We start from the raw sequence: 24,833 nt of genomic DNA on the forward strand, positions 1-24,833 counted from the left end.
TTGAAGGTATTGTATAGGTTGCCTTTGAGGACGAGGACAGAAAAAGCAGTTATGGAGTGATCGCTTGTGAATAGTGTTCATCCATGGGTGATATTTTTGTCTTTTATTATTTTTCTGTATGACTTCATTTGAGAGAGTAATGATAGTCTCATTACACCCACATAGTAGTTGTTAGTGGGACATTTAGTGCACTGGATGAGGTACACCACATGTTCTGATCAGCATGTATAGGACCAATGGATCTTGAAAGGTATGTTGTGAGGGGTATTGATCACCATAGCAGTCGGGATATGTCTGCAGCTTTTGCATCTTGTTATGGCAGGGTCTGGTGCTGTTTTGAGTTGGGTGTCTGTGGGGAGCTTGCTTATGATGATGAGCTTGGTGATGTAGAGGGTTGTTTGAAGGCCAGAAAAAAAGGGGGGTTGGGAAAGATTTTTGTTTCCAAGATGTGGTTCTCATTGAGTATGGGTTGTAATTGGTTAATGATACCTCATATGGGTTCAACTGAGGGGTGGCAGGTTATAGTTTAGGGCAATGGTGGGCAACCTGTGGCCCATCAGGATAATCTGATGGCAGGCCGTGAGACATTGTTTACATTGATCGGCTGCCTGCAGGTCCCAGTGGCCGCGGTTCGCCATTCCCAGCCTATAGGCGCTGCGGGAAGCGTCAGTCAGCACATCCCTGCAGCCTGTGCCGCTTCCTGCAGTTCCCATTGGCCGGAAGTGGTGAACTGCGGCCACTGGGAGCTGCGGGCAGCTGTGCCTGTGGATGGCCAATGTAAACACGGTCTCCTAGCCCGCCAGCAGATTACCTCGATGGGCTGCCTGCAGGCCACAGGTTGCCTACCACTGGTTTAGGGTGTGCAGTTGGAGGGCTCTTTTTCCTCCTCTGTATTGAAGCAAGTTCTCTTGGGCTATTTGGATAGCCCATTCTATGATGTGATCTACTTCTTCGATGGAGTGTCCTTTTTTGATAAAGGCAGTTTTCAATGTGTTAAGGCATGTATCACAGACTTTCTCCTCAGTGCATATTCTGTAATATATGAATGCCTGTCTGTAGATAACAGACTTTGTGGCTATTGGATGTGTGAATGCAAGTGCGGTGATCTATGGATTTCTTGTATATAGTTGTCCGTAAGGTTCCATTATTGAAGGTGATAGTAGCATCCAGGAAGTTGATGCTCGTGTGGGAGTGTTCTAGAGAGAGTTTGATGGTTCGGTGCTAGTTGGTGAAGCTGTGGTGGAAATCTATGAGGTCATCATCTTAGGTCATCTGTCCAGAGGATGAAAATATCGTCAGTGTATCTCAGGTATAACACTTGTTTTGTGGTGCATTTGATCAGAAATCCTTTCTTGAGGTGGCCCATGAAGAGGTTGGCATATTGGGGAGCCATCCTAGTACGACTGACCTTACTCATGGTTTGGACAAAGTGTGTGTTTACTGTTGAATGTAAAATTGTTTTGGGTGAGGATGAAATGGATGAGTTTTGGGAGCTACCATTATATAAGAGTTGTGGATCTGGAATATCATCATAATACACCTGTCTTAGCTGTTGTCACTGTCTCCTTCACTGTCTCCTAAGTGGCCCATTCATCATCACCTCTCACACAAATCTTGCTGGTTTTGTGAAACAATGTGCTATATTAACAAAGAAGGACCAAACCATAAGCATCAGTGCCAGAAAACTAAGACTTAAAGAAGGAATGAAACAGAATATGTCGAAGCATGTTGCAAGGTTATGTTGGAAGCCCCAGGAGTTTTCTTCCTCACCTCTACAGAAGCTGCCAAAATCGCTATTCACAGTGGTAAATTGTGTCATTAACCCTGACTGCCTGTAGTCCACAGCAGAACCAAGCACTGCATTCTCCATTGTTAAATATTGCTCACATTTTGAAAGGCTTTGATATGGACCCTTATGATGACATCCAGATACCAGATTGCTTTCATTCTTTAGGTCAGCACATCATAATATTTCCTCTGTTGATCAGATACCCTGAAGGAGACCTCATCCAAAACCTGTGAACCAGCCCCCACTTGTTTTTGGTATGAGAGAGTCATGAGAATGTGGGTCTTCTTCTGACTTAGATAGTCAGTACTTCATCTGCAGAAGAAATCTTCCTTTTCCCTTAAAACATGTAATAGTCTGACCAATGCTGAAATAAGCTACTCTGGATATATTGGACCTGGCCAACTACGGCTCAGGCTTGAACCTTCCATTCCTGAGCGAGCTCATTGAGAAACAAGCCAAAAGTTGCTTCAAGCTCATCTTGCCAAAGCCAATATCCTAGACCCTGTGTAATACAGATTCAGGCCAGGACATTAATGACAGAAACAGTAAGGCACTGATGGATAGTCTCTTGCTTGTGATGGATCGAGGTCAGATCTCCAGTCTCATATTCTGTAGCCCAGTCTCCCACAATTCTGAAATGTATGGACTATTCCCCTCCTATCTACAACTTCTAGAGGCAGCTCAAGGCAGTAGCAAAACCCGTGATAGCCATGCTCCATTCTGTGGCCTGCAATCGGATCTTCTGCCTCCATTGCAGCAGTCAAGTGGCAGTCCATTTTGCCCTAACCTTTTTTTGCCAGCTTATTATCCATTTTGTGGGAGAGCAGTAGTGAGCAGCCTTTCTTCTCCCTCTTCTGAATCAAGTATTTAACCGTGGTGTGGTCTCAGCCACTCAGAGCTGGCACAGCAGCATCTCCCTGCCAGATGCCTCTGTCCCCGCTCATGCATGGCAGAAGTGTTGTGCAAACACCACACTAAACTCAAGCAGTGTTCTGTTTGAGACAGCTTTTGCAGGCTCTTCAAATCACAAAGTGTGCCCTGCCTTTTCTCAGGCAAGCATGTTGGATTCCCCCCTCCCCCCCAAAGAAGCCACGATTCCAACACAGAAAGAAAAGCCTGAGCTGGAGATGCAGAGCAGAGCGGAAAGAGACTTCAGAGATGAGGAGGACTTGCCTTTCATCTAGCTCCAGGTGTAAGATCTGGGGCAGAACAGGACCAAAATATCCCCTTCTTCCCAGCTTGAATCAGGGAACTCCAGTAACGAAAGCCTATCCCCCCAGGACGGGGAAGTGGAAGAACACTGAGGGAGATATATCTAGAGGTCTCAAGGTGTTGCATAAGGTGAGACACAAAGGACCAACAACATGTTAAAAAACATCTCACGTCTCCTGGATATAGGCGCAATAGAAAGAGTTCCCTCAGAAGAAAGGATTCTTCAGGCTATACTCCATTTTTGTCACTATTCAGAAGCATATGGAGGGAGTGGGGCAGTGGGAGGGGGGAAGGTTAGAGCATTCTTGGATCTCAAGTGGGTTCAGCAAATGGATGAAGTAAACCATTATGAATGGAGACTAGCTTTAGTGTTAGCATCCCTATTCTTGCTTCTTGCTTCTGCAACCATTCAGTACTACAAAAGCTACATCTTTTTTTTCCTTCCAATTAACATGATATTTTTTCCCCTCTAACTTTGAATCTTATTCTTTCAATATATTTTTCAGACTTGGCATTCTGTACTATTTGGACTAATGCATAAGTTGAAGGAGATGGAATAAAATATTCATATATGGAAGTATTTACAGTCAAAGTGCTTGCAGTACAGGCAGGGAGAGCCCACTAGATGCAGAGAAGAGTTTGTAAAACAGATTTTGCCTTTGTATTTCCTACCCACTCTCATTTCTGCATGGATCGAATAATATTTTAAAGGAATATTCTGCTAGGAACCTCCCCAACTCTTTGCTTACTCGGGCTACAGCCTTTCCTATGAGATCTCATAAAATCACATTAGTTAATTTCACATCTAAACTCTCCTCCCTCTCTCCTTTCCTCACATATATACACCCTTGCTGACAATAACACACTCTCTGGAGTAAGAGCTTCGCCAGGGTGAAGAGGAATTGCTTATGAGGGAAATAGAGAAGGTGATACCATGAGAGAATTTTCTGATCCTCTGGAGATAACTGGACTGAAACTTTTTTTCCCTTTGAATATAACCTTTGTTTAGAAGATGTGGAAAAGAATATAAGTCTTAGATGCTTAATTACACTCTTGTTTCTTCTTGACAACAGGAAGATAAATGCTGGGAACTTTTATCTGCTTAAGAAGAATTCAGGAAGCTAAGTAAAATCTTTCCTCAAGGTGAGTAGTTTGTACAAGACATTAACAGTGAATAGGAGTTAAAGAAAATGTGAATATTTACTTCTCATCTAAGCAGAGAAATGGAGTTTTTCCCACTCCAATTTTGGTGTATTTTATGCCTGTGATTTCAGATGATGTGGATAAATTAGGGATAAAGATAACATATAAAAGTAGTAGTAGATGGATCAGTAATTTTGTATGCTGAGATGCTAGATGCATGACTGTTATAAAATAAAGATTCCTTTTGTATATGTTTTACTTCAGAATCCAAGAGCCTCATACAATCTGCAATTATTTCAATAAATTAAAGTTTGTTACCTCATTATCTTATCTGAAAATGAATAGGTTTATTTTATTTCATGTTAAACTGACTGTGAATAACCTTTATATACTGAAAGTGGAAAAAGAATAGATCTTAACATTCTTTAGCCATCTAAATCAAAAGAGAACAAGAAAAGAAGTGGGGCTACTATGCAGTGAGGATGGAAGGATAATCAGAGTATGGGCCAAAACATAAATGAATATCTTGCCTCACTTTTCAGTAAGGGTGATAATGTATAACATGGGGGCAAAGGCAGGATGGTGAATAGGAATTAATATGTAAAAACTTAAATTTCCACATCTGAGGTGGAAGCAAAACTCAAAGATCTTAATGAGCTCCGGTCAGGGAGATCATCTCCATCCCAGAATACTGGAAGAATCGGCACATGAAATAGCCAATCCAGTAACAAGGATTATTAATAAATCCCTCAAATTGAGGAAGACACAGTATGAGTGGAGAATAGCAAATTCAGTACCTATATTTAAGAAAAGGGAAAAATTGTTTTGGGCATTTACAGGCCAGTTAATCTGATCTGAATAGCATGCAGGGTTTTAGAACAAATTTTGAAGGAAAAAATAGTCAAAGACATGAAGATAAATGGAAAATGGAATAAAATGTCACATGTGTTTACCAAAAATAGATTGTGCCAGACTTAATTGATATCTATCTTTGATATGATAACTGATTTTTTTAGACAAGGGAAATCAGTAGATGCAGTCTATCTGGACTTTAGTAAAGCATTTGACACAGTAACATATGGAAAAGATGGGGATTCGTACATGAATTGGTAGATGGATACAGAACTATCTAAAAGGGTGATGCCAACAGGTTGTGCTGAAAACAGACATATTGAGCTTGAGAGAGGCTACTAGTGGAGTTCCTCAAGGATTTGTCTTGAGACCAGTCTTATTGAATACTTTTTATTAATGATCTTGGGACTGAAAGTAGGAATGGGCTGTCACAAGTTGCTAATCAGGGCTGGTGCAACCATTTAGGCGACCTAGGCAGTCGCCTAGGGCACTAGGATTTTGGGGGGCGGCATTTTCTTCAGCAGCGATCGCGGCGGCCGGATCTTCAGCCGCCCCGGTCACTGCCGGCATTTAGGCAGAGGGAGCTGGGGCAGGGGAATGCCGGGAGGGCCGCCTGCAGCAAGTAAGGGGGAGGCGGGGCGGCATGCAGGGGAACTCCCCGCTCCAGCTCACCACTGCCCCGCGTCCTTCCCGAGCACGCCATTGCTGCTTCACTTCTCCCGCCTCCCAGGCTTGCGACGCCAATCAGCTTAGGTGCCGCAAGCCTTGTAGGCGGGAGAAGTGAAGCAGCCACGGCGTGCTCGGGGTGGAGGCAGAGCAGGGATGAGCTGGGGTCAGGGGGGTGCCTCAGGGCAGACGGTGGGGAGTGGGGAGCTGCCGCGGAGGGAGGGGCGCCTCAGGGCGGGGGCTCGGGGACGGGGAGGGCACAACGTGCATCCTTGCACTGGCCCTGTTGCTAATGAGACAAAGTTGGAAGGCATTATCAATATAGCAGAGGATTAGAATATTCTAGAGGAAGAACTGGATGATCTTGAGGCCTGGAGTAATAAAAATGGAATGAAATGTAACAATATAAAGTACAAAGTCATGCAGTTAGGAAATAATAAGAATTTCTGTTATAAGATGAGTGCTTATCAGTTGGAAATGATAGAGGAGGAGAAAGACTTGGGTGTATTAATCAGTTGCAGAATGACTGAGACACCAATGTTATATGGCCATGAAAAATGAAAATGCAATCCTATGATGTATCAGGTGAGGTATTTCCAATAGAGAGAGAGAAATATTATTATACAAGGCATTGGTAAGACCTCATCTGAAATATTATATACAATTCTCATCACCCATGTTCAAGAAAGATGAATTCAAACTGAAAAAGATACAGAGAAGGGCTACGAGGATGATCAGAAGAATGGTGAGTCTGCCTTAGGAGAGGAGACTCAAAGAGCTTCGCTTGTTTTAGCCCAGCAAAAAAAATTTAAAAAAAACCCAAAAAACACTGAGAGGGGATATGATTGCTCTCTATAAATACATCACTGGGGTAAACCAGAGAGAAGTAGAAGCTATTTCAGCTAAAGGACAATGTTAGTGTAAATTGGTCATGAATATATTTAGGCTGGAAATTAGAAGGTTTCTAATCCTCCAAGGGGTGAGACTCTGGGACATTCTCCCAATATAAGTAAGGCAAATAACCTAATCCAGTTTTAAGATAAAGTGTAAGTTTATGAACTGGGTTATATGATGGGGTTGCCTGCAATAGTAGGGGACTGGACTTGATGACCTGGGAGGCCCCTTCCAGTCGCATGTCCCTACTTTAGGGTGGATTTTTTGTTGGTCAAACCAAAAACACTTAATTGGGAGACTTGGAGGATGATGGTTAGTGATTGTGGTTTTATCAAGATGGCCTGCAGGGCAGTGATTCCAATGAGCCCAGCACTGGTGGAGAAAGAAATTAAATAATGGTGAAGCCAAGAGGAAAGTGTCTGAGAATAAACTGGATAGGTGGTGGAATTTGAGCAGGAAAGTGAAGATAAAGTCTTGAAACACCTCTAACTGACAGATGCAGGTCTCTTTCCTTTCATCTAGTAGGAGGGATGAAAGGTCTCAAGGTTTGTGTTTGAGGTAGCTAATGGAGCATTTATCCCTAAAGCAGAGGCATGTATATATTCAGCTCACCACAGGAACAATGGATAAATCTCTGGAAAGATAGTATTAAGTGGAATAGAAGACTGTCAGTCCTAACAACAAGTATACCTGTAGATGTACCTAACATGAAAACTTTCAGAGTTGACTGTCGTTGGAGCTCCGTTTATGGAGCTTGTGTGCATTTCATAGTCTTAAGTGTTTTGTACTGCTAAAACCTGAATCATTTTTCAAATGTTGTGATTTTTAATTGGGATTATTTTCTGGGATGAGGGAGATAAAATGTTTATTTTTAGTCTTGGCTTTTTGCCTAGGATAAGTAAGGCAGGTTGAAACCTGGCAAGCTGGCAGCTTTCATTGTCTAGGTTGTCTTATCAGATCACATTTAATGCAAAATAAATCTTCATAGATGAATTCTGCTTATGAGTTTCAATTTCTTTAAGAAAATGAATTTAAAAAAATGAAACAGCCAAATTACTAAATAATACAGGATAGAATTTGATACAAGTTGTGAACTTTTTCCAAGTTGTAGTTCAAAATTTTCAGTCTTTGGATGATCTTCTGTAATTTTTTTTTATAACTGATCAATCAAATTTAATGCAGAGATCATTTAAAATAAGGGTATTAAACTCTTGTAGACTTAAGGTTTCCTTGTTTTTTATAGATTGTTTTTTCTGGTGTTTATTCTAAACAATGTATGGCTCATTTTGAAAGTAATAATTAAATTTCTGTCAGCTTTGAGGAAAAATATTTCCCTTGGCACAGCTTAGAGTAACCTCAGGGCTAAGGATGGAAAGATCTTTGACATAGATACTAGATAGTGACTTCAGCCACAACAGTGCAAATCCAGAGTAACTGCATGACTTCAACAGTTACACTGGGTTTACACTTCAATGTAACTAAGATCAGAAGCAAGCTTCTTGTAAACTGCTACAAATAGGTAGGTAAAATGGGGTGAGTTAAAGACAGCATGGTATTTTCAACTCTATTTCTTTCTTTTTCACCTTACTTTAAATATATAAAGTTATTCTAATGTGTCGTTGCATTAAAATTTCTTTTTTTAAATGGGAGAACTAAAATATGTCTTCAAATATAATAAGTGTATTGGTTTGCTTTAAAATATATTTTAATTACATTAATATCATACTGTCAATTTGATTCGTTCATTTAAAATTATCAGGGGGGGGCTCAGTCGTCCTCCTGCTGCAACTTTGGAATTGCAGCCGTGAAAGGAGCAGAACATGGGGCCAGCAGGAGGCCTCACGCCCACATCTCCTCCGACGCAGCTGTACCACCCCAGCCCTTCCACGCAGGGTCTCCTACATCTGTACAGCAGCCAGCCCCACTGGTGGACAGGGCTGGGGGGGGGGAAGTACAGTAGCCGCACAGGAGGAGCTTCCGCTGTGGGGCCGCCCGGTGGCCCCACATTCTGCTCCTTTCTCCGCTGCGGTTCCCAGGAGAGCTCTGCGGGGAAAGGATCAGAACGCTGGCAGCTCCTCCATCGGCTGGGCTATTCCAACCCCAGCCCTGTCCTCCGGTGCGGCTGCTGTTGGGAACCAGAGGAGACAGCTCTGTGGAAGGGCAGGGGCTGGGGCCGGGGGTTCTGCTCCTGTGGTTCAGGGCTCTCCTGGGAACCTCAACGGGACAAGGAGCAGAACATGAGGCCACCGGGCAGCCCCACACCCTCAGCTCCTCTGCAATTGTCTTGCTGGTATATAATTGAAGAATTTTGAATATACTATATATTTCTTGAATCCTGTGTGTGTTAAATACTGATAAGTTTTTATTTAGCTAAACTTTTGCTATCTCAGAACTCCCCATGAGTGAAAACTATATTTTAGAAATGCTTCTTCTCCCCTTGAAGTCAATAGGCATTTTGTCCCAGTCATCTGTGACAGCAAGATCAAGACTTTACTTCCTGTGTAGCACCTAACAGTTGCTCAGAGGTCAAGGCATTTGCACAAAAATCTAGACCAGAAAGCACACTCTGGCTCGATTCCCAGCTCTGGCCAAGGCACCATCAGCAGGGATTCCAGAGTCCTTTTTGAACCCTACCTCCAATTTTAGGCCAGCCAGGCCCTGCCTGGTCCCTACCCATATATTAGAATACTTTTGCACTAGCTGCTAATAGTCCTCAGGGGAGGATAATATAACAATATTCACTTAAATTTAAAGAATTTTTTGCATTTTGAAGGGTGTTTGCTCTCCCCTCCTCTAATATGTTAATAACGTCTTCAACAAAACAACAACATTAACTGTGAGGAGGCATTTTAAATAATTTTTTAAAAGCCTTTGAGACTGGTAGACTTTTATGGAACCATTTGTGCTGATGAGCTTTGTGTAATATTTGGCAAATAGCAAAGCAAATATTGTATTCCCTGTGTTGGTGTCATTAGGCATAACCCTAGGTAACTCGGGAGGGTGGAAGACCACGAGTGTCAATGAAGCCTTCCTGCACTAGGCCTGATAGAACCAAAGTCCCTCCATGTCTAACCAAAGCCCTTCCATGTTTGAACTTTAATCAACCTAACAGGCCAGCAACAAAGAATGGAATGTGTAGCAGCTAGTTATCAGTTGCAACACCGCTTAAACTGCAACTGATTATTACCAGAAGGTAATAATGAGGCCTGCATGCTTCTGGCTAAGGGGCAAGATAACAGATCAAAGAAAATACGACAAGATAACGGTTCAAAGAAGAGTTACTAACGAGCTAGACTTGTAGCCGCCAAGTATGACTTAACTGCTTAATGTAATTGCTATTGCACAGTGTAACTGCTACAGGGGGGTGGAAAAGGCGGGGGGAGGGGAAGTGGGGGAGGATAGAAAAAGCTTAGCTCAAGTTATGTATAAAAAGAGACAAGCTGCTTGTATAGGTGTGCTTGATTTGAGACGTGTTAGCCTCCTTGCACCCGCTTTGAGATCTCAAATAAACTTTGTCTGCTTCTCCACCCTGGTGTGTTCATTGACGCGAAGCACACCGGGCAACGAACCCTGCTGTTGCTGTCCTCGGGCACTCTGTGCCGGCAACAGTGGGGCTCGAGGCTGAAATTTAGCCTTGCCCAGACCCCTCCCGGCGGCCAACGGATTGCAGCGATGACCGACGCCCAGCGGGCACCGGTGACTTCATCAAGGGCCTCGGCGGAGACGCGGTTTGGTCGACCCCGGAGGGCACAACTGTGCAACGCGCTCGAGTAGTGGAGAAGCGGCTGTGGGCGACGGTGGGGAACCGGTCTCATGGATAAGGTAGGACCAGTCCAGTGGTGTGGACTTTTTGCCTGTTAAGACCTGGGGACACCCAGTGTCTCCCTAGAGTATGGGGCAGGGACAGAGTACAGAAAGGGCATGGTGTACACCCTCTGAATGCATTCTGGCGAATTGGAAAGTGTTTGAATCAGATCCATTGACTAAAAGTAAACTGAAAAGATTCTGTACAGTAGGCTGGCCTTAGTACCAACTAGAGGGCCAGGAAAGGTGGCCACCGGAGGGATCACTTAATTATAATACGATCCTTCAATTACTTCTGTTTTGTCAGCGAACGGGTAAATGGAATGAACATATGTATGCACAGTTGTTTATGTTGTTAAGAGATAGGTCAGATCTTTTGCAGAGGTGTAATTTGACTCCGACAGGTTCGGTAGTAACTACTATTAGTCCCCCGAACCCCTCCCCGGTTGTGATGGCAGAGTCGGTGTCCCCTTCGGCTCCAACAGCCCCACCATATAAAGATGAGTTGCCTCGGGTCCCAGAGATTGCCCCCTCAGTGGGATTCTATCCGTTGATTACTGAAACCGTGGTAGCCCGCCCAGGAGCGGACGGGCGCCAGGCCACTACTATGCAGGTTTATACCCATGTACCTTTTAACCCAGTGGACCTGGCAGCCTTCAAGGCACAGGCAGAGGAATTCTCAACGAACCCCAGCAAGTTTATTTCAGTTTTTGAGGGATGTCTGGCCAATCACAAGCCTGACTGGGACGACTGTAATATCCTCATGAGGACCCTGTTGTCTGAGGTGGAGCGGAATCAGGTTGTGTCCAAGGCAAGGGAGGAAGCACAGCAAAGACATAATAGGAAGCCAGTGCAGGTTCCCATAGCAGAAGACATGGTTCCCATGGCAGATCCAAGATGGAATCCTAATGGTCCCCTGGATCAGACTCGCCTCACTATCTATAAGGAGTTGCTGTTGCACGGACTCCGACACTCGGCTGTCCGACATAACAATTGGGCAAAGCCGTATGAGATAGTGCAGGAGCCAAAGGAAAGTCCGGTTGCCTTTTTACAGCACATTCGGGACACCATAAGGCAAATGACAAATGCAAACCCCGACGACCAGGCAACTGAGGCAATCATAAAGGGTATCTTTACCAGCCGGGCCGCCCCTGATATTAAAAGGAAATTGCAGAAAAAGGAGGACTTAATGGGCATGTCCATGGCACAGATTCTGGAAACTGCAAACAGGGCTTATAGCCTTAGGGAAACAGAGAAGGAAAAGAGGCAAGTGAAAATGATGGTTGCAGCAGTACAGGCCAGTGGCAAGGGAAAGTTTCAGGAAGGTGGAGGGGGCCGGGGAATGAGAGGCCGTGGACGTGGGCGCCCTGGCTCACAGGAAAGGCGTCTGGGTCGCAACCATTGTGCCATATGCCGGAAGGAGGGACATTGGAAAAATGAGTGCCATGAAAGGGAAGATATCTCTATGATGGCGGTGGAGGATCAAGAATAGGGGTGTCAGGGGAGATGGACTATCCTGCCCCCGGAACCCCGAGTAAAAACGCGGGTGGGAAATTCGGAAATAGACTTTTTAGTAGACTCTGGAGCAGCACAAACCGCCGTGAACCAACCCCTTCAGCTGCCCGTGGCAGATTCCCTCACTGTGGTGGGCGCCACAGGGAAAGGAACAAAGTGTCCAGTGTATGCCCCAGCGGAATGTGCTTTGGGAAACAGAACTCTATCTCACAAACTGGTTTACCTCCCCGATTATCCAACGCCTCTACTGGGAAGGGACCTGCTTTGTCGCTTAGGTGCCACCCTGCATTTCACCCAAGATGAAATAACCCTCACCTTACCCCCAGAGAATGCGTGGATAATGACCCTTGCAGTTGAGCCCTCAGCCATGCAAGCCCCAGAGTGGAGCCAGTGGGAAGACCAGGTTTTTCCTCTAGTATGGGCATCGGGGGTCCCAGGAAAGGCAGCCCATCAAACCCCCGTTAATGTTCAGCTCCTGCCAGGAAAAGGTCCGGTGCGAATCAAGCAGTATCCGATCAAAAGGGAAGCCAGAGAGGGACTGCAGGAGACTATAGACCAGTTCCTAAAGTACGGGGTACTTCAAGAATGCCAGTCAGTTTGGAACACCCCCATCTTGCCTGTACGAAAGCCCAATGGCACATATCGGCGGTACAGAACCTGAGGGCGGTTAATGAGTGGGTTAAGACTCTGCACCCCTGTTGTCAGAGTGCTACCGGTGTGGTGCTCTGCTTTCTCCAATGTTGATATCACTCGGCTGCGTGCGTGTGTTCCCTCTGTGTGCTGCCCCAGCTCTTCGAAGATAGCTGACATAGCAGACCCGACGAGAATCCCCAATGACCACAGAGTCTAGTAAGGTACGAAGGCATGTCGACCAGGTTTATTGCCGTATTGGACACAGTAATAGTTCCCCGTAGAGAACTTAGTCTACCGGGCATACTATGAATATGTGCCCACGGTCAATGGACTCGGCTCAGTCAGTGGCGGGACTTTCCACTGCCCCCTCGGCCAGACAAAGACACCGCCCCAGGGATGCATTCTTATACACAGGTACAAATAAGTTACACATCACACCTAACGTATTGAGGTGCAACTCCTCTACGCAGCAAGGTACAACCCCCTTACGTAGTAAGGTGCCACCTCTCACCTTGTACATGTTGGTTTGAACAAAACAACTCTATCCATCATATTACCCTTTTGGCCCTGTCATTGGGATGGGTCAGCCTGTTCCTTGTTATTTGTGTGGAATGTACAAGTATGTGAATGTTCTGATATCTAGTGTTCAGTGCCTTTTAGGTACGTATCTTCTTGCAGCATCAGCCCTTTCCTTGCCAGCTTCTGTGAGCAGGGCCTGCCTCTGGCTCACAGCTTAACTTTGCTTTATGTTAGCAAAGTCTTGACCATTACTTTAGTTTAGGCCTCAGGCCTCAACTGGGCCTTTGATACCAAGGTTATATCTTAGGGCCTCCTCTTACTACATTCCCCCACTTTTTGTCTTTTTATGGGGAGGATGTTTACCCATCGTCCCGGAAAAGCATAATGCATGAACTGAAGATATAACAGCGTTTAGCCTACTGGGTTGTGGTTATCTTATTTTACCATCCATACGCTCATGCCCCATCTGTCTGCTTAGTCTGCACATTCCCTCGTACGACTGTTAGGCAGATTTTATTATCCAATTATTTTTTAGTCCCTTATGGTGGGCCTGGGAATGTTAGGCCCGGGACCATGACTGAGGAATGTAATATTATGATTGAGCCTTAGAGGCACTCCCAAATAATTAATATATATGAATTATATGGATATGTCATATATATTTGTAGTGTGTATGGGCATATATGTATAGTATGTATGTGTACATATGACACTACCTTATATCCAAGCATAACCATGTTTTTCCAGCCTGCTGGTGTACTCTGGCCCTTTTACTTTGGTGACACAGATAGAAACACACTCTTATTAGGGCAATTCCAGTGACTATCTCTCTCATTAGTAGTAGTAGGCTGAGTGTTTTAAAATACTGGGATAGGGATTGTGATAGTGTGTCCCACACTGCTATGTATATGAGCAGGAAAAGAAAAATTTGGAGTAGTGACACTACCACTGAGGCCTTTATATATAAATATATTGTAATTAGTTACTACACAGTACTGTCCATTCATGTTATAGGTTATCCTTAAGGCTGGTTGTTACCCTCTGGTCAGGAAACAGAAGTGGGTAGCTTCTCTGTTCCATTAGTTGATGTAGATCCAGTTGTTTCTTATGGATGCTGTCTTCCAGATAACCTACTGAATAGACAGTAACCAATTTATCTGTGTCAGGATTTAATATTGGTACCCAGACACTGACCAAGATTATTTTGAATAACATGTGCCTCAGTTAGGATGCAGTGTTTCTGACCCAAATTATGACTGGTGCTAACAGGCAATTTGTTTACCCAATTTGTAGTTACTGTGTAACTTAGTTTCTTTACCAGTTTGTTTTTTCCTTGCCTTCATGTTGTTTGCTGCCATTCGTTTGTTGATTTTTACCTGTGTGTTGGTTAAACAATTTAGCAAGGTTATACACATTGTACATGTTGTACAGCAATAATATAGCAGTACAATGATAATACAGTAGTACAGCAATAATACAGTTGTTTTTACACAGTAACCATGTTGAAATTAAATGACAGTTTTCCCGGTCCAGCTAGTGGTTTTTAGCTGATTATTAACTTAATTGTCCATATATGGTAGGTAGAGGTGTATTTGACCAGTCTCTTATTTATAAAGCACTTCATTTTTCTTTTCTTGTTGCTTGGGGGTTTCTTCACTGTATACAGACATGAACTGGTGTCTTCAGGGTGTGATATTTTTTGGCGTCTTTGGTCTGTGGGATGCAACTTAAACAACTTTTGTTAGTTAACATAGTAAAGTTTTTTTTGTTTGTTTGTTTTCAGTAACCCAAACTTAATACACAGTTTTAACTTAGTTTGTTTACAATGTAATAAGAACAATGTAATAGGGACTGAGCCTTTTGTAACACAAGCTATACTTTTGCAATTGTATAGACATTCATTTTGATTTGGGGTGCATTACTAATATTTAATACTAAATGTAATGCTTAACGGCTAAAATAAATGTTTACAATCTTCCATGAGAAGGTATATTGCTTTCCCTTGCTGAACACTTTGTTTCAGCAAAAGAGTTTGTAACATAATTTTAACTAGCTGTTTAGAGTTAATTTGCTTGTGATACCAACTTCACTCTTGTTAACTGTTTAGAAGCACAAACTTTAACAACCATTGCTTCCCATTAATATAACATAACAAAAGAAAAGCATATAAAACTAAACCAACTATAAAATTAAACCAAAATAATTTTTAATACAGATACATGCAAATACTTTGAGGGTATTTGAGGGTATACTTTCATGATGCTCTGTTATGTTTGGGAGCCAAAGGTGGAAACCTGTTGAAAATGTGGAAACCTGTTGAAATTGTTTGGTTAGCTTTATGCATAAATTGTTATTTTAAAACATTTTGGTTATGACATTCTTATAACTATATTTAAAAGTGCAAAGAAGTTTATAATAAGCCCAAACAAGGAATTGACATTTTGTTAATATTATCTTTACCTTAATGTTGAGGTTTCCCCTTACATTTTTGCTTTGAATAACAAATTTAAAAAAACAAAACAAAAACTTAAAAAACAAAACTATGATTGATAAAAGAGAATTCTTTTTGTTTGCAATTGCATTATTTGTTGAGGCAGAAATATATGTACATATATTTGTAACTGAAACCTTATTGAACTTTGCACAAAAAATTGATGTTAATAATATGGTGTAGCAGGGTGGACCCTGCTCCTGCCCGAAGGGGTTTAAAAAGTGGCCTGGCAGGGCTTGAGAAGACAGCCTTCAGGCTAGGCTGATTGGGGAAGTGGCTGCAGCTGGGGGCCACGCCCCAAACAGAGCAACAGGGCCTTATAACAAGGCAGGGAAGCCAGGAGCCAGAGAGTCTCTCTCTGGCTATAGAGAGAGATGGGCCTGGCTGCTTAGGGCTTGAGACTGGATACCTGAGTGCAGCAGGGCTGGGGAAGGCTGAGAAGCCGGGGAGCTCCAGCCTAGAGAGCCCCAGGCTGCGGCCTAGCAGTGGGCCAATAGGTACTGGGGGTTGCAGAGGGCAACCTAGGGGTAGGACAAGGCAGCAGGTCCAAACCCAACTTTGCCTGTGATGAGTAGGCTGAGACTGCAGTCTGCCCCAGAGTGTGGGGCTAGACCATGACTGGCAGTAGCCAAATACTGAGGCAAGGTAGGGATAGAGGGTGGGGGTTCCCTGAGACAGAAAGGGAGACCCAGAGAGAAAGGGGTACTGCTAGGGGGCAGCACCCCATGTAAAAGGGCACCGGGTCCAGGGAGGGACACGGGGGGCCTACGGACAGGCAGATCACTGGCCTGCAGAGGGCGCTCCAAACGCTGGACTGAGCTAATTCCCGGAGTGACCAGTAGGAGGCGCCGCAGGGGTGAGTACCGCCCTGTTACATATGATTATACCCCAACCATGATTTTAAAATAGTGTGGTACCACATCTTATATATATTTTCAAAAGGGTATAAAATTGACTTTTGTTGCAACAAAATAAAAATAATTTAAAAAAAAAATAGTCACAAGACACACACATGACATACAGGCCAAACTTACAATTAAAAACAAATGGCGCCAGAATTCTATTCATAACAATACAAAATAACACAACCAAAAATAAAAAGTAAAAAGGGTTAAACATTTAAATAAACAAGTTATTACCTTATTTAAAACTTGTAGCATAAATTTGATAAAATATATAGTAATATTTGCCAAATGTATTGTATTAATTTGGTAACCAGGAATTTTGCATTACTTTATATTTAACATTATTTTAAAACTCTGCTATATGGAAATAAGAAAACCCATGTTTCAAATATTAGTTAGTGGTTAGGATTAGAAGCAGAGAGTGCATTTCTGTTGCTTGGCAACCATATCTTCAAGAAAGTTAGGAATAATTCCAGCTGTTGCATTCCTGAAGGGTTAAAATAATTAATTTACTGAATTTAAAGATTTTACCTTGTTTTCTTTTTGTTTCTTGTTTTGTTCTGTTTTCAATTGCTTTATTTTTTGGAGGTTTCTGTAAAAACTATAACTTTTAAAACAGAGAGAGAGCCGAAGTGAGCAGAGGCAGGGGAAAAGGGGAGGCGGGTGAAGAGCAACCTAGGAAGGTAGCAAGACCTGAGCTAAGAGAGATTAACTCTATCAAGGTATTTGAAAGTACAGGCAGCAGCAGCAGCAAGTTTAGCAAACTGAGAAAACATATAAAGGACAAAACTTAACTGGTATGTAAAAATATATGAAAAAGAAGGTTCTATTTTCAGATATGAGCGCGGAGTGTGGTTCCATGGGTCAAAGCAATTGGGAACCTGCACAGTTGGGAATTGCGCCCCTAGTTTTTATCCTGGCTCTGAGAGGAGATTGGGGGTAGTTACCTGCTCTTGTAAAACCTGAATTTGTTCCTCCAGTGTCTGTTGCTTTTGTGTGCCCTTTTTTGCTGCAGTTAACTGGTTTTGGGCAGCTCCATGTGTTAATGCATCAATTCTTGGTGTCAATCCACTTAATTTCAGTTTTTTACTTTGAAATGCTTTTTTATTCACTCCCCTGAGATCGAGTCGCAGCTCCTGTCTCCTAATGTGCTCTGTGAACTGTTCCATTTTTTCCTTCATTTGATTTACCAATTCAGTGAGAGTATTGTTTGCTACTCTTTCCTTCTGTGCACTTACTTGTCCCGTTCTGACAGGCACCAGTCTAGGTTCCGGTTTAAGTTTAACTGGAACCCGGCTTTTATCATAAGGTGTTGGTTGCAATGCAGTGGACCCAGTTTCATCTTTTAATTTTACTAGGGCCACCTTTTTCCACTTCTGTCCCCATTCTTCAGGCACAGGGTAGCTACCTGAAGCCTGCTGTTTACCACCAATATTTATAACAGGGGACGGCACATGTATTTTTGTAGGTTCCTTACAGCTGTTTCCAGTGTTTTATTCTGTTCCTGTACTGGTTGTCTCTGGGCTGCTTGCCACCCTTCACAGCTTAACTTTGCTTTATGTTAGCAAAGTCTTGACCATTACTTCAGTTTAGGCCTCAGGCCTCAACTGGGCCTTTGATACCAAGGTTATATCTTAGGGCCTCCTCTTACTACAACCCCCTTGTTCCAAACCCGTATACACTGGTGGCCTCTATAGGGGGGCAGTACACCCATTTTTCGGTCCTAGATTTAAAAGACACTTTCTTCACGATTCCGGTCGGCACCCAATCTTAGGAGATTTTCTCCTTCGAGTGGGAGGACAAAAGAAGGGTTAAAAAGCAGCTTTGCTGGACTGTGTTGGTCCACGGGTTTAAAAATTCCCCCACCCTTTTCAGCCAGGCTCTGGCTAGAGACTTGGAGGAGTGGGACAATGAGGGCAGGGTCCTCCTCCTGCAATATGTAGATGACTTGTTAATTGCCGCTGTGGGTCTAACCCCTTGCCTTAAGGCTACTGTGAGCCTCCTGAACTTTGTTGGACTCCGAGGATATCGAGTAGCACGGAGTAAGGCTCAAATTGCCCTCCCAGAAGTACAGTACTTAGGGTTTCACCTATGGCAGGGGGAGCGGCAGCTTTCAAATGAAAGGAAGGAAGCTATCTGCCAGATTCCTATCCCAAGCAATCGTAAACGGCTCAGGGCATTTCTGGGCATGGCAGGCTTCTGCAGAATATGGATCCTGGAGTTCGGACTGTGGGCTAAGCCCTTGTACGAATGCGTTAAGGGGGCGGATCACGACCCCTTTCACTGGTCCTCAGAAGCCAACAAGGCATTTAAAGTGTTAAAAAGGAAGCTGATGGAAGCCCCAGCCCTGGGTCTGCCAGACCTCTCTAAGCCGTTCCAACTGTATGTGCATGAAAGGGAAAGGGGTGGCCCTGGGAGTGCTTACTCAGTTATTAGGCACCTGGAAACGTCCCATGGCATATTTTTCTAAACAACTGGATCAAGTTGCCAAGGGGTGGCCGGCATGTTTGCGGGCGGTCGCAGCAACTGCCCTAGTGCTTGGGGAAGCAGAAAAGCTGACTTTGGGGGGAATTGTGCAAGTGTATACTCCCCATATGGTTCAAGCCCTGCTGGACACTAAGGGTGGTCTCTGGCTTACCCAGGCTCGGATAGCTCGATACCAGGCTAAACTTTTAGAAAATCCTGAAGTTACCCTGCAGACCTGCCCCTCCCTTAACCCAGCCACCATGTTGCCAGAAACAGAGGAGCAGGAACACGACTGCCTGGATGTAATGGATGCCCAATACTCCAGCCGTCCGGACTTAAAAGATCAACCACTCCCGAATGCAGATTATGAGTGGTACACTGACGGCAGTAGCACTGTTACAAACGGACAAAGGAGGGCCGGCTATGCTGTTGTAACTCTCCATGAAACTGTGGAAGTGGAGGGTTTGCCTGCCAGGACATCAGCCCAGCTGGCTGAATTGGTAGCTTTAACCCGTGCACTTGAACTGTCAAAAAGGAAAAGAGTTAACATTTTTACTGATTCCAGATATGCTTTTGGAGTGCTACACGCTCATGCAGGTCTGTGGAAGCAGAGAGGAATGCTGACAGCCCAAGGCTCTCCGGTCAAGCATGGGACTCAGATTCTCTGGCTTTTAGAAGCGGTACAGCTCCCCTCAGCGGTAGCAATGGTGCATTGCAAAGCCCATCAAAGGGAAGATCGAGATGTGACTAAGGGTAATGCCAGGGCAGATAGGGAGGCCAAGCGAGCTGCTACCCTGGAACCACTGGAAGCTGAAAATGCCCATATGCATGCCCTCATCCCATCAGTAGGTGAGCTTGCAGCCCCTCAGTACTCTCACGAAGAAAGGAACCTGGCCGACTCGCTTGGGCTCCAGGAAAAGGAGGGATGGCTCCACTCCACGGAAGGAAAAATCCTCCTACCTAAGGGCCTGATCCGGCCAGTGCTACAGAAACTACATCAGACTACCCACGCTGGCAGGGAGGTTCTCACCCAGCTTATGAATAAATATTTTCTAACCTCTGGACTCAGACCCTTAGCATCCCAGGTTCAGGCTGAATGCCTGATCTGCCAAAAGAATAACCCTCGACCAGGAGTGTCGGTGCCGCCAGCCACTCTGGAACCTACCCCAGGCCCGGGATTGGTGTGGCAAATAGACTTTACTGAGTTCCCCCGGACCCAGGGGTTCAGATACCTTCTCATCTTAGTGGATCGATTCAGCGGATGGCCCGAAGCCTTCCCATGCCGTAACAACACTGCTAAAACAGTGGCCCTCAAGTTTGTCAAAGAGATCATTCCACGATTCGGGCTTCCCCAGTGGATGGAATCTGACAACGGAACACACTTCACGTCACAAGTCGTTCAAAAGATATCGGATGCCCTACAGATCCCCTGGAAGCTCCATACTCCATGGCGACCGCAGGCCAGTGGAGAAGTGGAACGCACAAATCAGACACTGAAGCGACATCTGTCAAAGGTCTGCCAGGAGGCTTCTCTTTGATGGCCTGATGCCTTACCCCTTGTTTTGCTCCGAGTTCGCGCTCTCCCAAAGGGCAGCTTAGGGCTCAGTCCCTTCGAGATTATGTTTGGAAGGGCATGGCCTATGAACGGTACACCGGTCCTGTTAGGGGAGTGGGAGGTAGGCTGCGGCTTCTTATCTCAGTATATGTGCTCTCTGTCTGCTGTTCTCTCTTCTCTCCACAGATATACCAAAGATTTGCAGCCTCTCCCGCTGGATGCCCCTGTCCACTCCCTGCAGCCAGGTGACTCCGTTCTCGTTCGTACCTGGAAGGATGAGCCTCTCCAAGAGAAGTGGAAGGGACCCCACACCGTCCTGCTGGTCTCCCACACCGCAGCAAAGGTTGAGGGACACAAGAACTGGATCCATCACTCTTGTCTAAAAGCAGTGCCTGCTCCTGAACGGTGGACTGTCCAGCCTGTGGAGAAGACTGCCAGCGACGATCTGGGACTTAAATTGTTATTTAGGTGACAATAAGGTCTGCTGGGAATGCCCTGTGCTCCCTTTGGACAGCCGCAGCGTATTTCCCCACGAGGACTCTGAGCATTGGTTGTGCTTATTTTCACAGGGCAGGCCTAACCTGGTGGCCTGGTCCCTTTTTATTTTTAATTTGCATGCTATTGGTGATTGTTATTTTGTGGGTATTTGAGGAATTGTAATTGTTAGGCCCTAGGGTCACTTGCCCAATATGGATTCAGGTCCAGGGCCTGCCACTGTGTTACTCTTTGCCATAGGGGCACTCCTCTCGTTAACTCCCGTTTCCCCCCAAGCGCATGCAGGATGGAGAGGAATCCCTGCCAACTTGGAAACAAACACGTATGAGGCCCTGAAGGTTTGCTTTGCCCAAGAGTTTAACCTCTCTAACTGCTGGATATGCTCCCAAATCCCACACCACGCAGCTGGGTTGCTATGGAGAGTTGTTCCCCAAAATTGGTCAGACTTCTGTCAAAGGTGGATGGTAACTAAATACAGCACCTCTGACAATGAAAGTTTACGATCTAACTGTACTGCAGAGGCTCCTTATGGCCTACACAATGGCTCTTGGAATCCCCACTATGATAGCATTCTTAAGCCCCGGCCTATTCGTTTACGCTCTCCACCAGCTGGCCTCATATGCTTTCAGCAAGCCAGTACAAGTAACCATACCTAGTTTGCAGGCAGTAGTATGTGTAGATTTTACGTTGGTCCTGATATAGACTTCACTGTCCCTATACTAAATACCACCGGGTGGCAGACCGGCAGTGTGTATTTTACCCTTTCCCCACAGGCCGCCCTGCAGGACCAAAGAGGTGACAATGGAAAGGTCAGTTATGGCGAATCATTCTGGGTCTGTGGTAATAGTGCCTACAAATGGCTTCCTCATGGTTGGCATGGAAGCTGTTATTTAGGCTATCTTGCTCCTCCCCTCCGAGTCCTAGCCCAGGCCCCCTCAGGTCGCCCCAGATACCGTCGGTCCTTGTACGCCACCCCAGAGTCCATTGATGAGGAAGACAGACTTGGTATGATCCTCCTCCCATCTTATGGGATGGGACGATTTTCTCAATTTTATCGTAGGCTCTCTATATTTCTCACCAAGTTTGCCAACGAGACCTTGGCCATAGAGAAAAGCCTTAACTCAGAGCTTTATCAACTCCGGTTGCTGGCCCTGCAAAACAGACAGGCCCTAGATTATGTTTTAGCCTCCCAGGGCGGGGTGTGTACCCTTATTGGGAACGAATGTTGTACTTGTGTCCCGGAAAACTCACAGGACATTAACAGGCACGTCCTGTCGGCCGAACAGGCTTTCAAGCAGTGGAAGGCCCAGGAAAGGGAACCCACAATTTTTGATTCCCTTTGGAGTTGGTTGCCCAACCTGGGAGGTGGCCTTGTGTGTCTTCTCCTCACAGGTGTGGTACTGTGCCTGGTCACCCTCCTCCTGATTGCTTGTTTTAAACTGCTCCGTAAGCTTTGTGCCCCCCGTTCCTCAAAAGTCCCGACATACCCTCTCATTGATGACCCCAGCTCCATGACACTCAATCGCATCTTGTCCACAGAATATGAGAAAACTCAGCCAAAGGCTTGTTGAGTATTCTCAAAGGAGGGAATTGTTGGTGTCATTAGGCATAACCCTAGGTAACTCAGGAGGGTGGAAGACCATGAGTGTCAATGAAGCCTTCCTGCACTAGGCCTGAATGAACCAAAGTCTCTCCATGTCTAACCAAAGCCCTTCCATGTTTGAACTTTAATCGACCTAACAGGCCAGCAACAAAGAATGGAATGTGTAGCAGCTAGTTATCAGTTGCAACACCGCTTAAACCAGTACCAGAAAGTAATAATGAGGCCTGCATGCTTCTGGCTAAGGGGCAAGATAACAGATCAAAGAAAATAAGACAAGATAACGGTTCAAAGAAGAGTTACTAACGAGCTAGACTTGTAGCCGCCAAGTATGACTTAACTGCATAATGTAATTGCTACTGCACAGTGTAACTGCTAAAGAGGGGTGGAAAGGGGGGGAGGGGAAGGGGGAGATAGAAAAAGCTTAGCTTGAGTTATGTATAAAAAGAGACAAGCTGCTTGTATAGGTGTGCTTGATTTGAGACATGTTAGCCTCCTTACACCCGCTTTGAGATCTCAAATAAACTTTGTCTGCTTCTCCACCCTGGTGTGTTCATTGACGCGAAGCACACCGGGCAACGAACCCCGCTGTTGCTGTCCTCGGGCACTCTCTGCCGGCAACACCTGTGTGCATTGCACAGAAATAGTGTCATTTCATACATCATTCACAGCTCTCATTATCAATACCACAACATCTGAATTATCCGAACAACAAATAACAAATATGGGTTTGGACTTTAATACATCAGAGCAGGTTTCATTTTAATTTCACAACATTACAGGCTGAACTGATTTCAAAGTCACATACATAATACAAAGCTGTATATAGACAAAGTTGAATGTTAGGGTATGTCTACACTACCAGAGTAGTTCGATTTTACTTAACTCGAATTTGTGGAACTGACCTTACAAAGTCGAACGTGTGTATCCACACTAAGGACAGTAATTCGACTTTGTGAGTCCACACTAACGGGGCAAGCGTTGACATTGGAAGCGATGCACTGTGGGTAGCTATCCCACAGTTCCCGCAGTCCCCGCTGCCCATTGGAATTCTGGGTCGAGCCCCCAATGCCTGCTGGGGGAAAATATGTGTCGACTGTCGTCATTCAACCGTCACTCCCGCCCTCCCTCCATGAAAGCGCCGGCGGGAAATCTGTTCGCGCACTTTTCTGGTCAGTGACAGCGGGGCCGCCACAGCACTGCGAGCATGGAGCCCGCTGCGATCATCGCTGCACTTATGTCCGTTGTCAACTCCTCACACCTTATCGTCCACCTCTTCCACAGTCAGCTGCTGAGAAATCGGGCGAGGAGGCTCCGGCAATGCGGTGAGGAGATGAAGTGTGAGAGTGGCACAGACCTCTCACAAAGCATGGGAACCCGCGCCATGGACATCATGGTGGCAATGGGTCATGTTCATGCTGTGGAACGGCGATTCTGGGCCTGGGAAACAAGCACGGACTGGTGGGATCGCATAGTGCTGCAGGTCTGGGATGAATCATAGTGGCTGCGAAACTTTCGCATGCGTAAGGGCACTTTCCTTGAACTGTGTGACTTGCTGTCCCCTGCCCTGAAGCGCAAGGACACCCGGATGCGAGCAGCCCTGACTGTGCAGAAGCGAGTGGCCATAGCCCTCTGGAAACTTGCAACGCCAGACAGCTACCAGTCAGTAGCGAACCACTTTGGCGTGGGCAAATCTACCATAGGGGTTGCTGTGATGCAAGTTGTCAACGCAATCGTTGAGCTACTGCTCTCAAAGGTAGTGACCCTGGGAAACGTTCAGGTCATCATAGATGGCTTCGCCGCCATGGGATTCCCAAACTGCGGTGGGGCTATAGATGGAACTCCCATCCCTATTCTGGGACCGGCCCACCAGGCCAGCCAGTATATTAACCAAAAGGGCTACTTTTCAATGGTGCTGCAAGCACTGGTGGACCATAGGGGACGTTTTACCAACATCAACGTCAGATGGCCGGGCAAGGTTCATGACGCGCGTGTTTTCAGGAACTCTGGTCTGTTTAGACGCCTACAGGAAGGTACTTTCTTCCCGGACCACAAAATAACTGTTGGGGATGTGGAGATGCCTACAGTGATCCTTGGGGACCCAGCCTACCCACTAATGCCCTGGCTCATGAAGCCCTATACAGGCGCCCTGGACAGTGACAAAGAACTCTTCAACTACCGGCTGAGCAAGTGCAGAATGGTGGTGGAGTGTGCTTTCGGACGTCTCAAGGGGAGATGGCGAAGCTTACTGACTCACTCAGATCTCAGCGAAACCAATATCCCCATTGTTATTG

At 45.3% G+C, this 24,833-nt stretch overlaps 1 protein-coding gene and 1 pseudogene across 1 annotated transcript in view; both read left to right on the top strand.

The window, feature by feature from the left end:
* The window catches only part of LOC120396915 (sodium channel protein type 5 subunit alpha-like), a 148,134-nt gene that overhangs the window by 16,794 nt on the left and 106,507 nt on the right, over positions 1 to 24,833 (top strand). The window contains exon 3 of the mRNA XM_039522144.1: positions 4,075 to 4,144. The gene's annotated coding sequence lies outside the window, so the exon portion shown is untranslated. The remainder of the gene's footprint in view (positions 1 to 4,074; positions 4,145 to 24,833) is intronic.
* On the top strand, positions 12,740 to 22,918 carry LOC120399660 (annotated as a pseudogene).

This window comes from Mauremys reevesii, linkage group 2, assembly GCF_016161935.1.
Source record: "Mauremys reevesii isolate NIE-2019 linkage group 2, ASM1616193v1, whole genome shotgun sequence".
Taxonomy (NCBI): domain Eukaryota; kingdom Metazoa; phylum Chordata; order Testudines; family Geoemydidae; genus Mauremys; species Mauremys reevesii.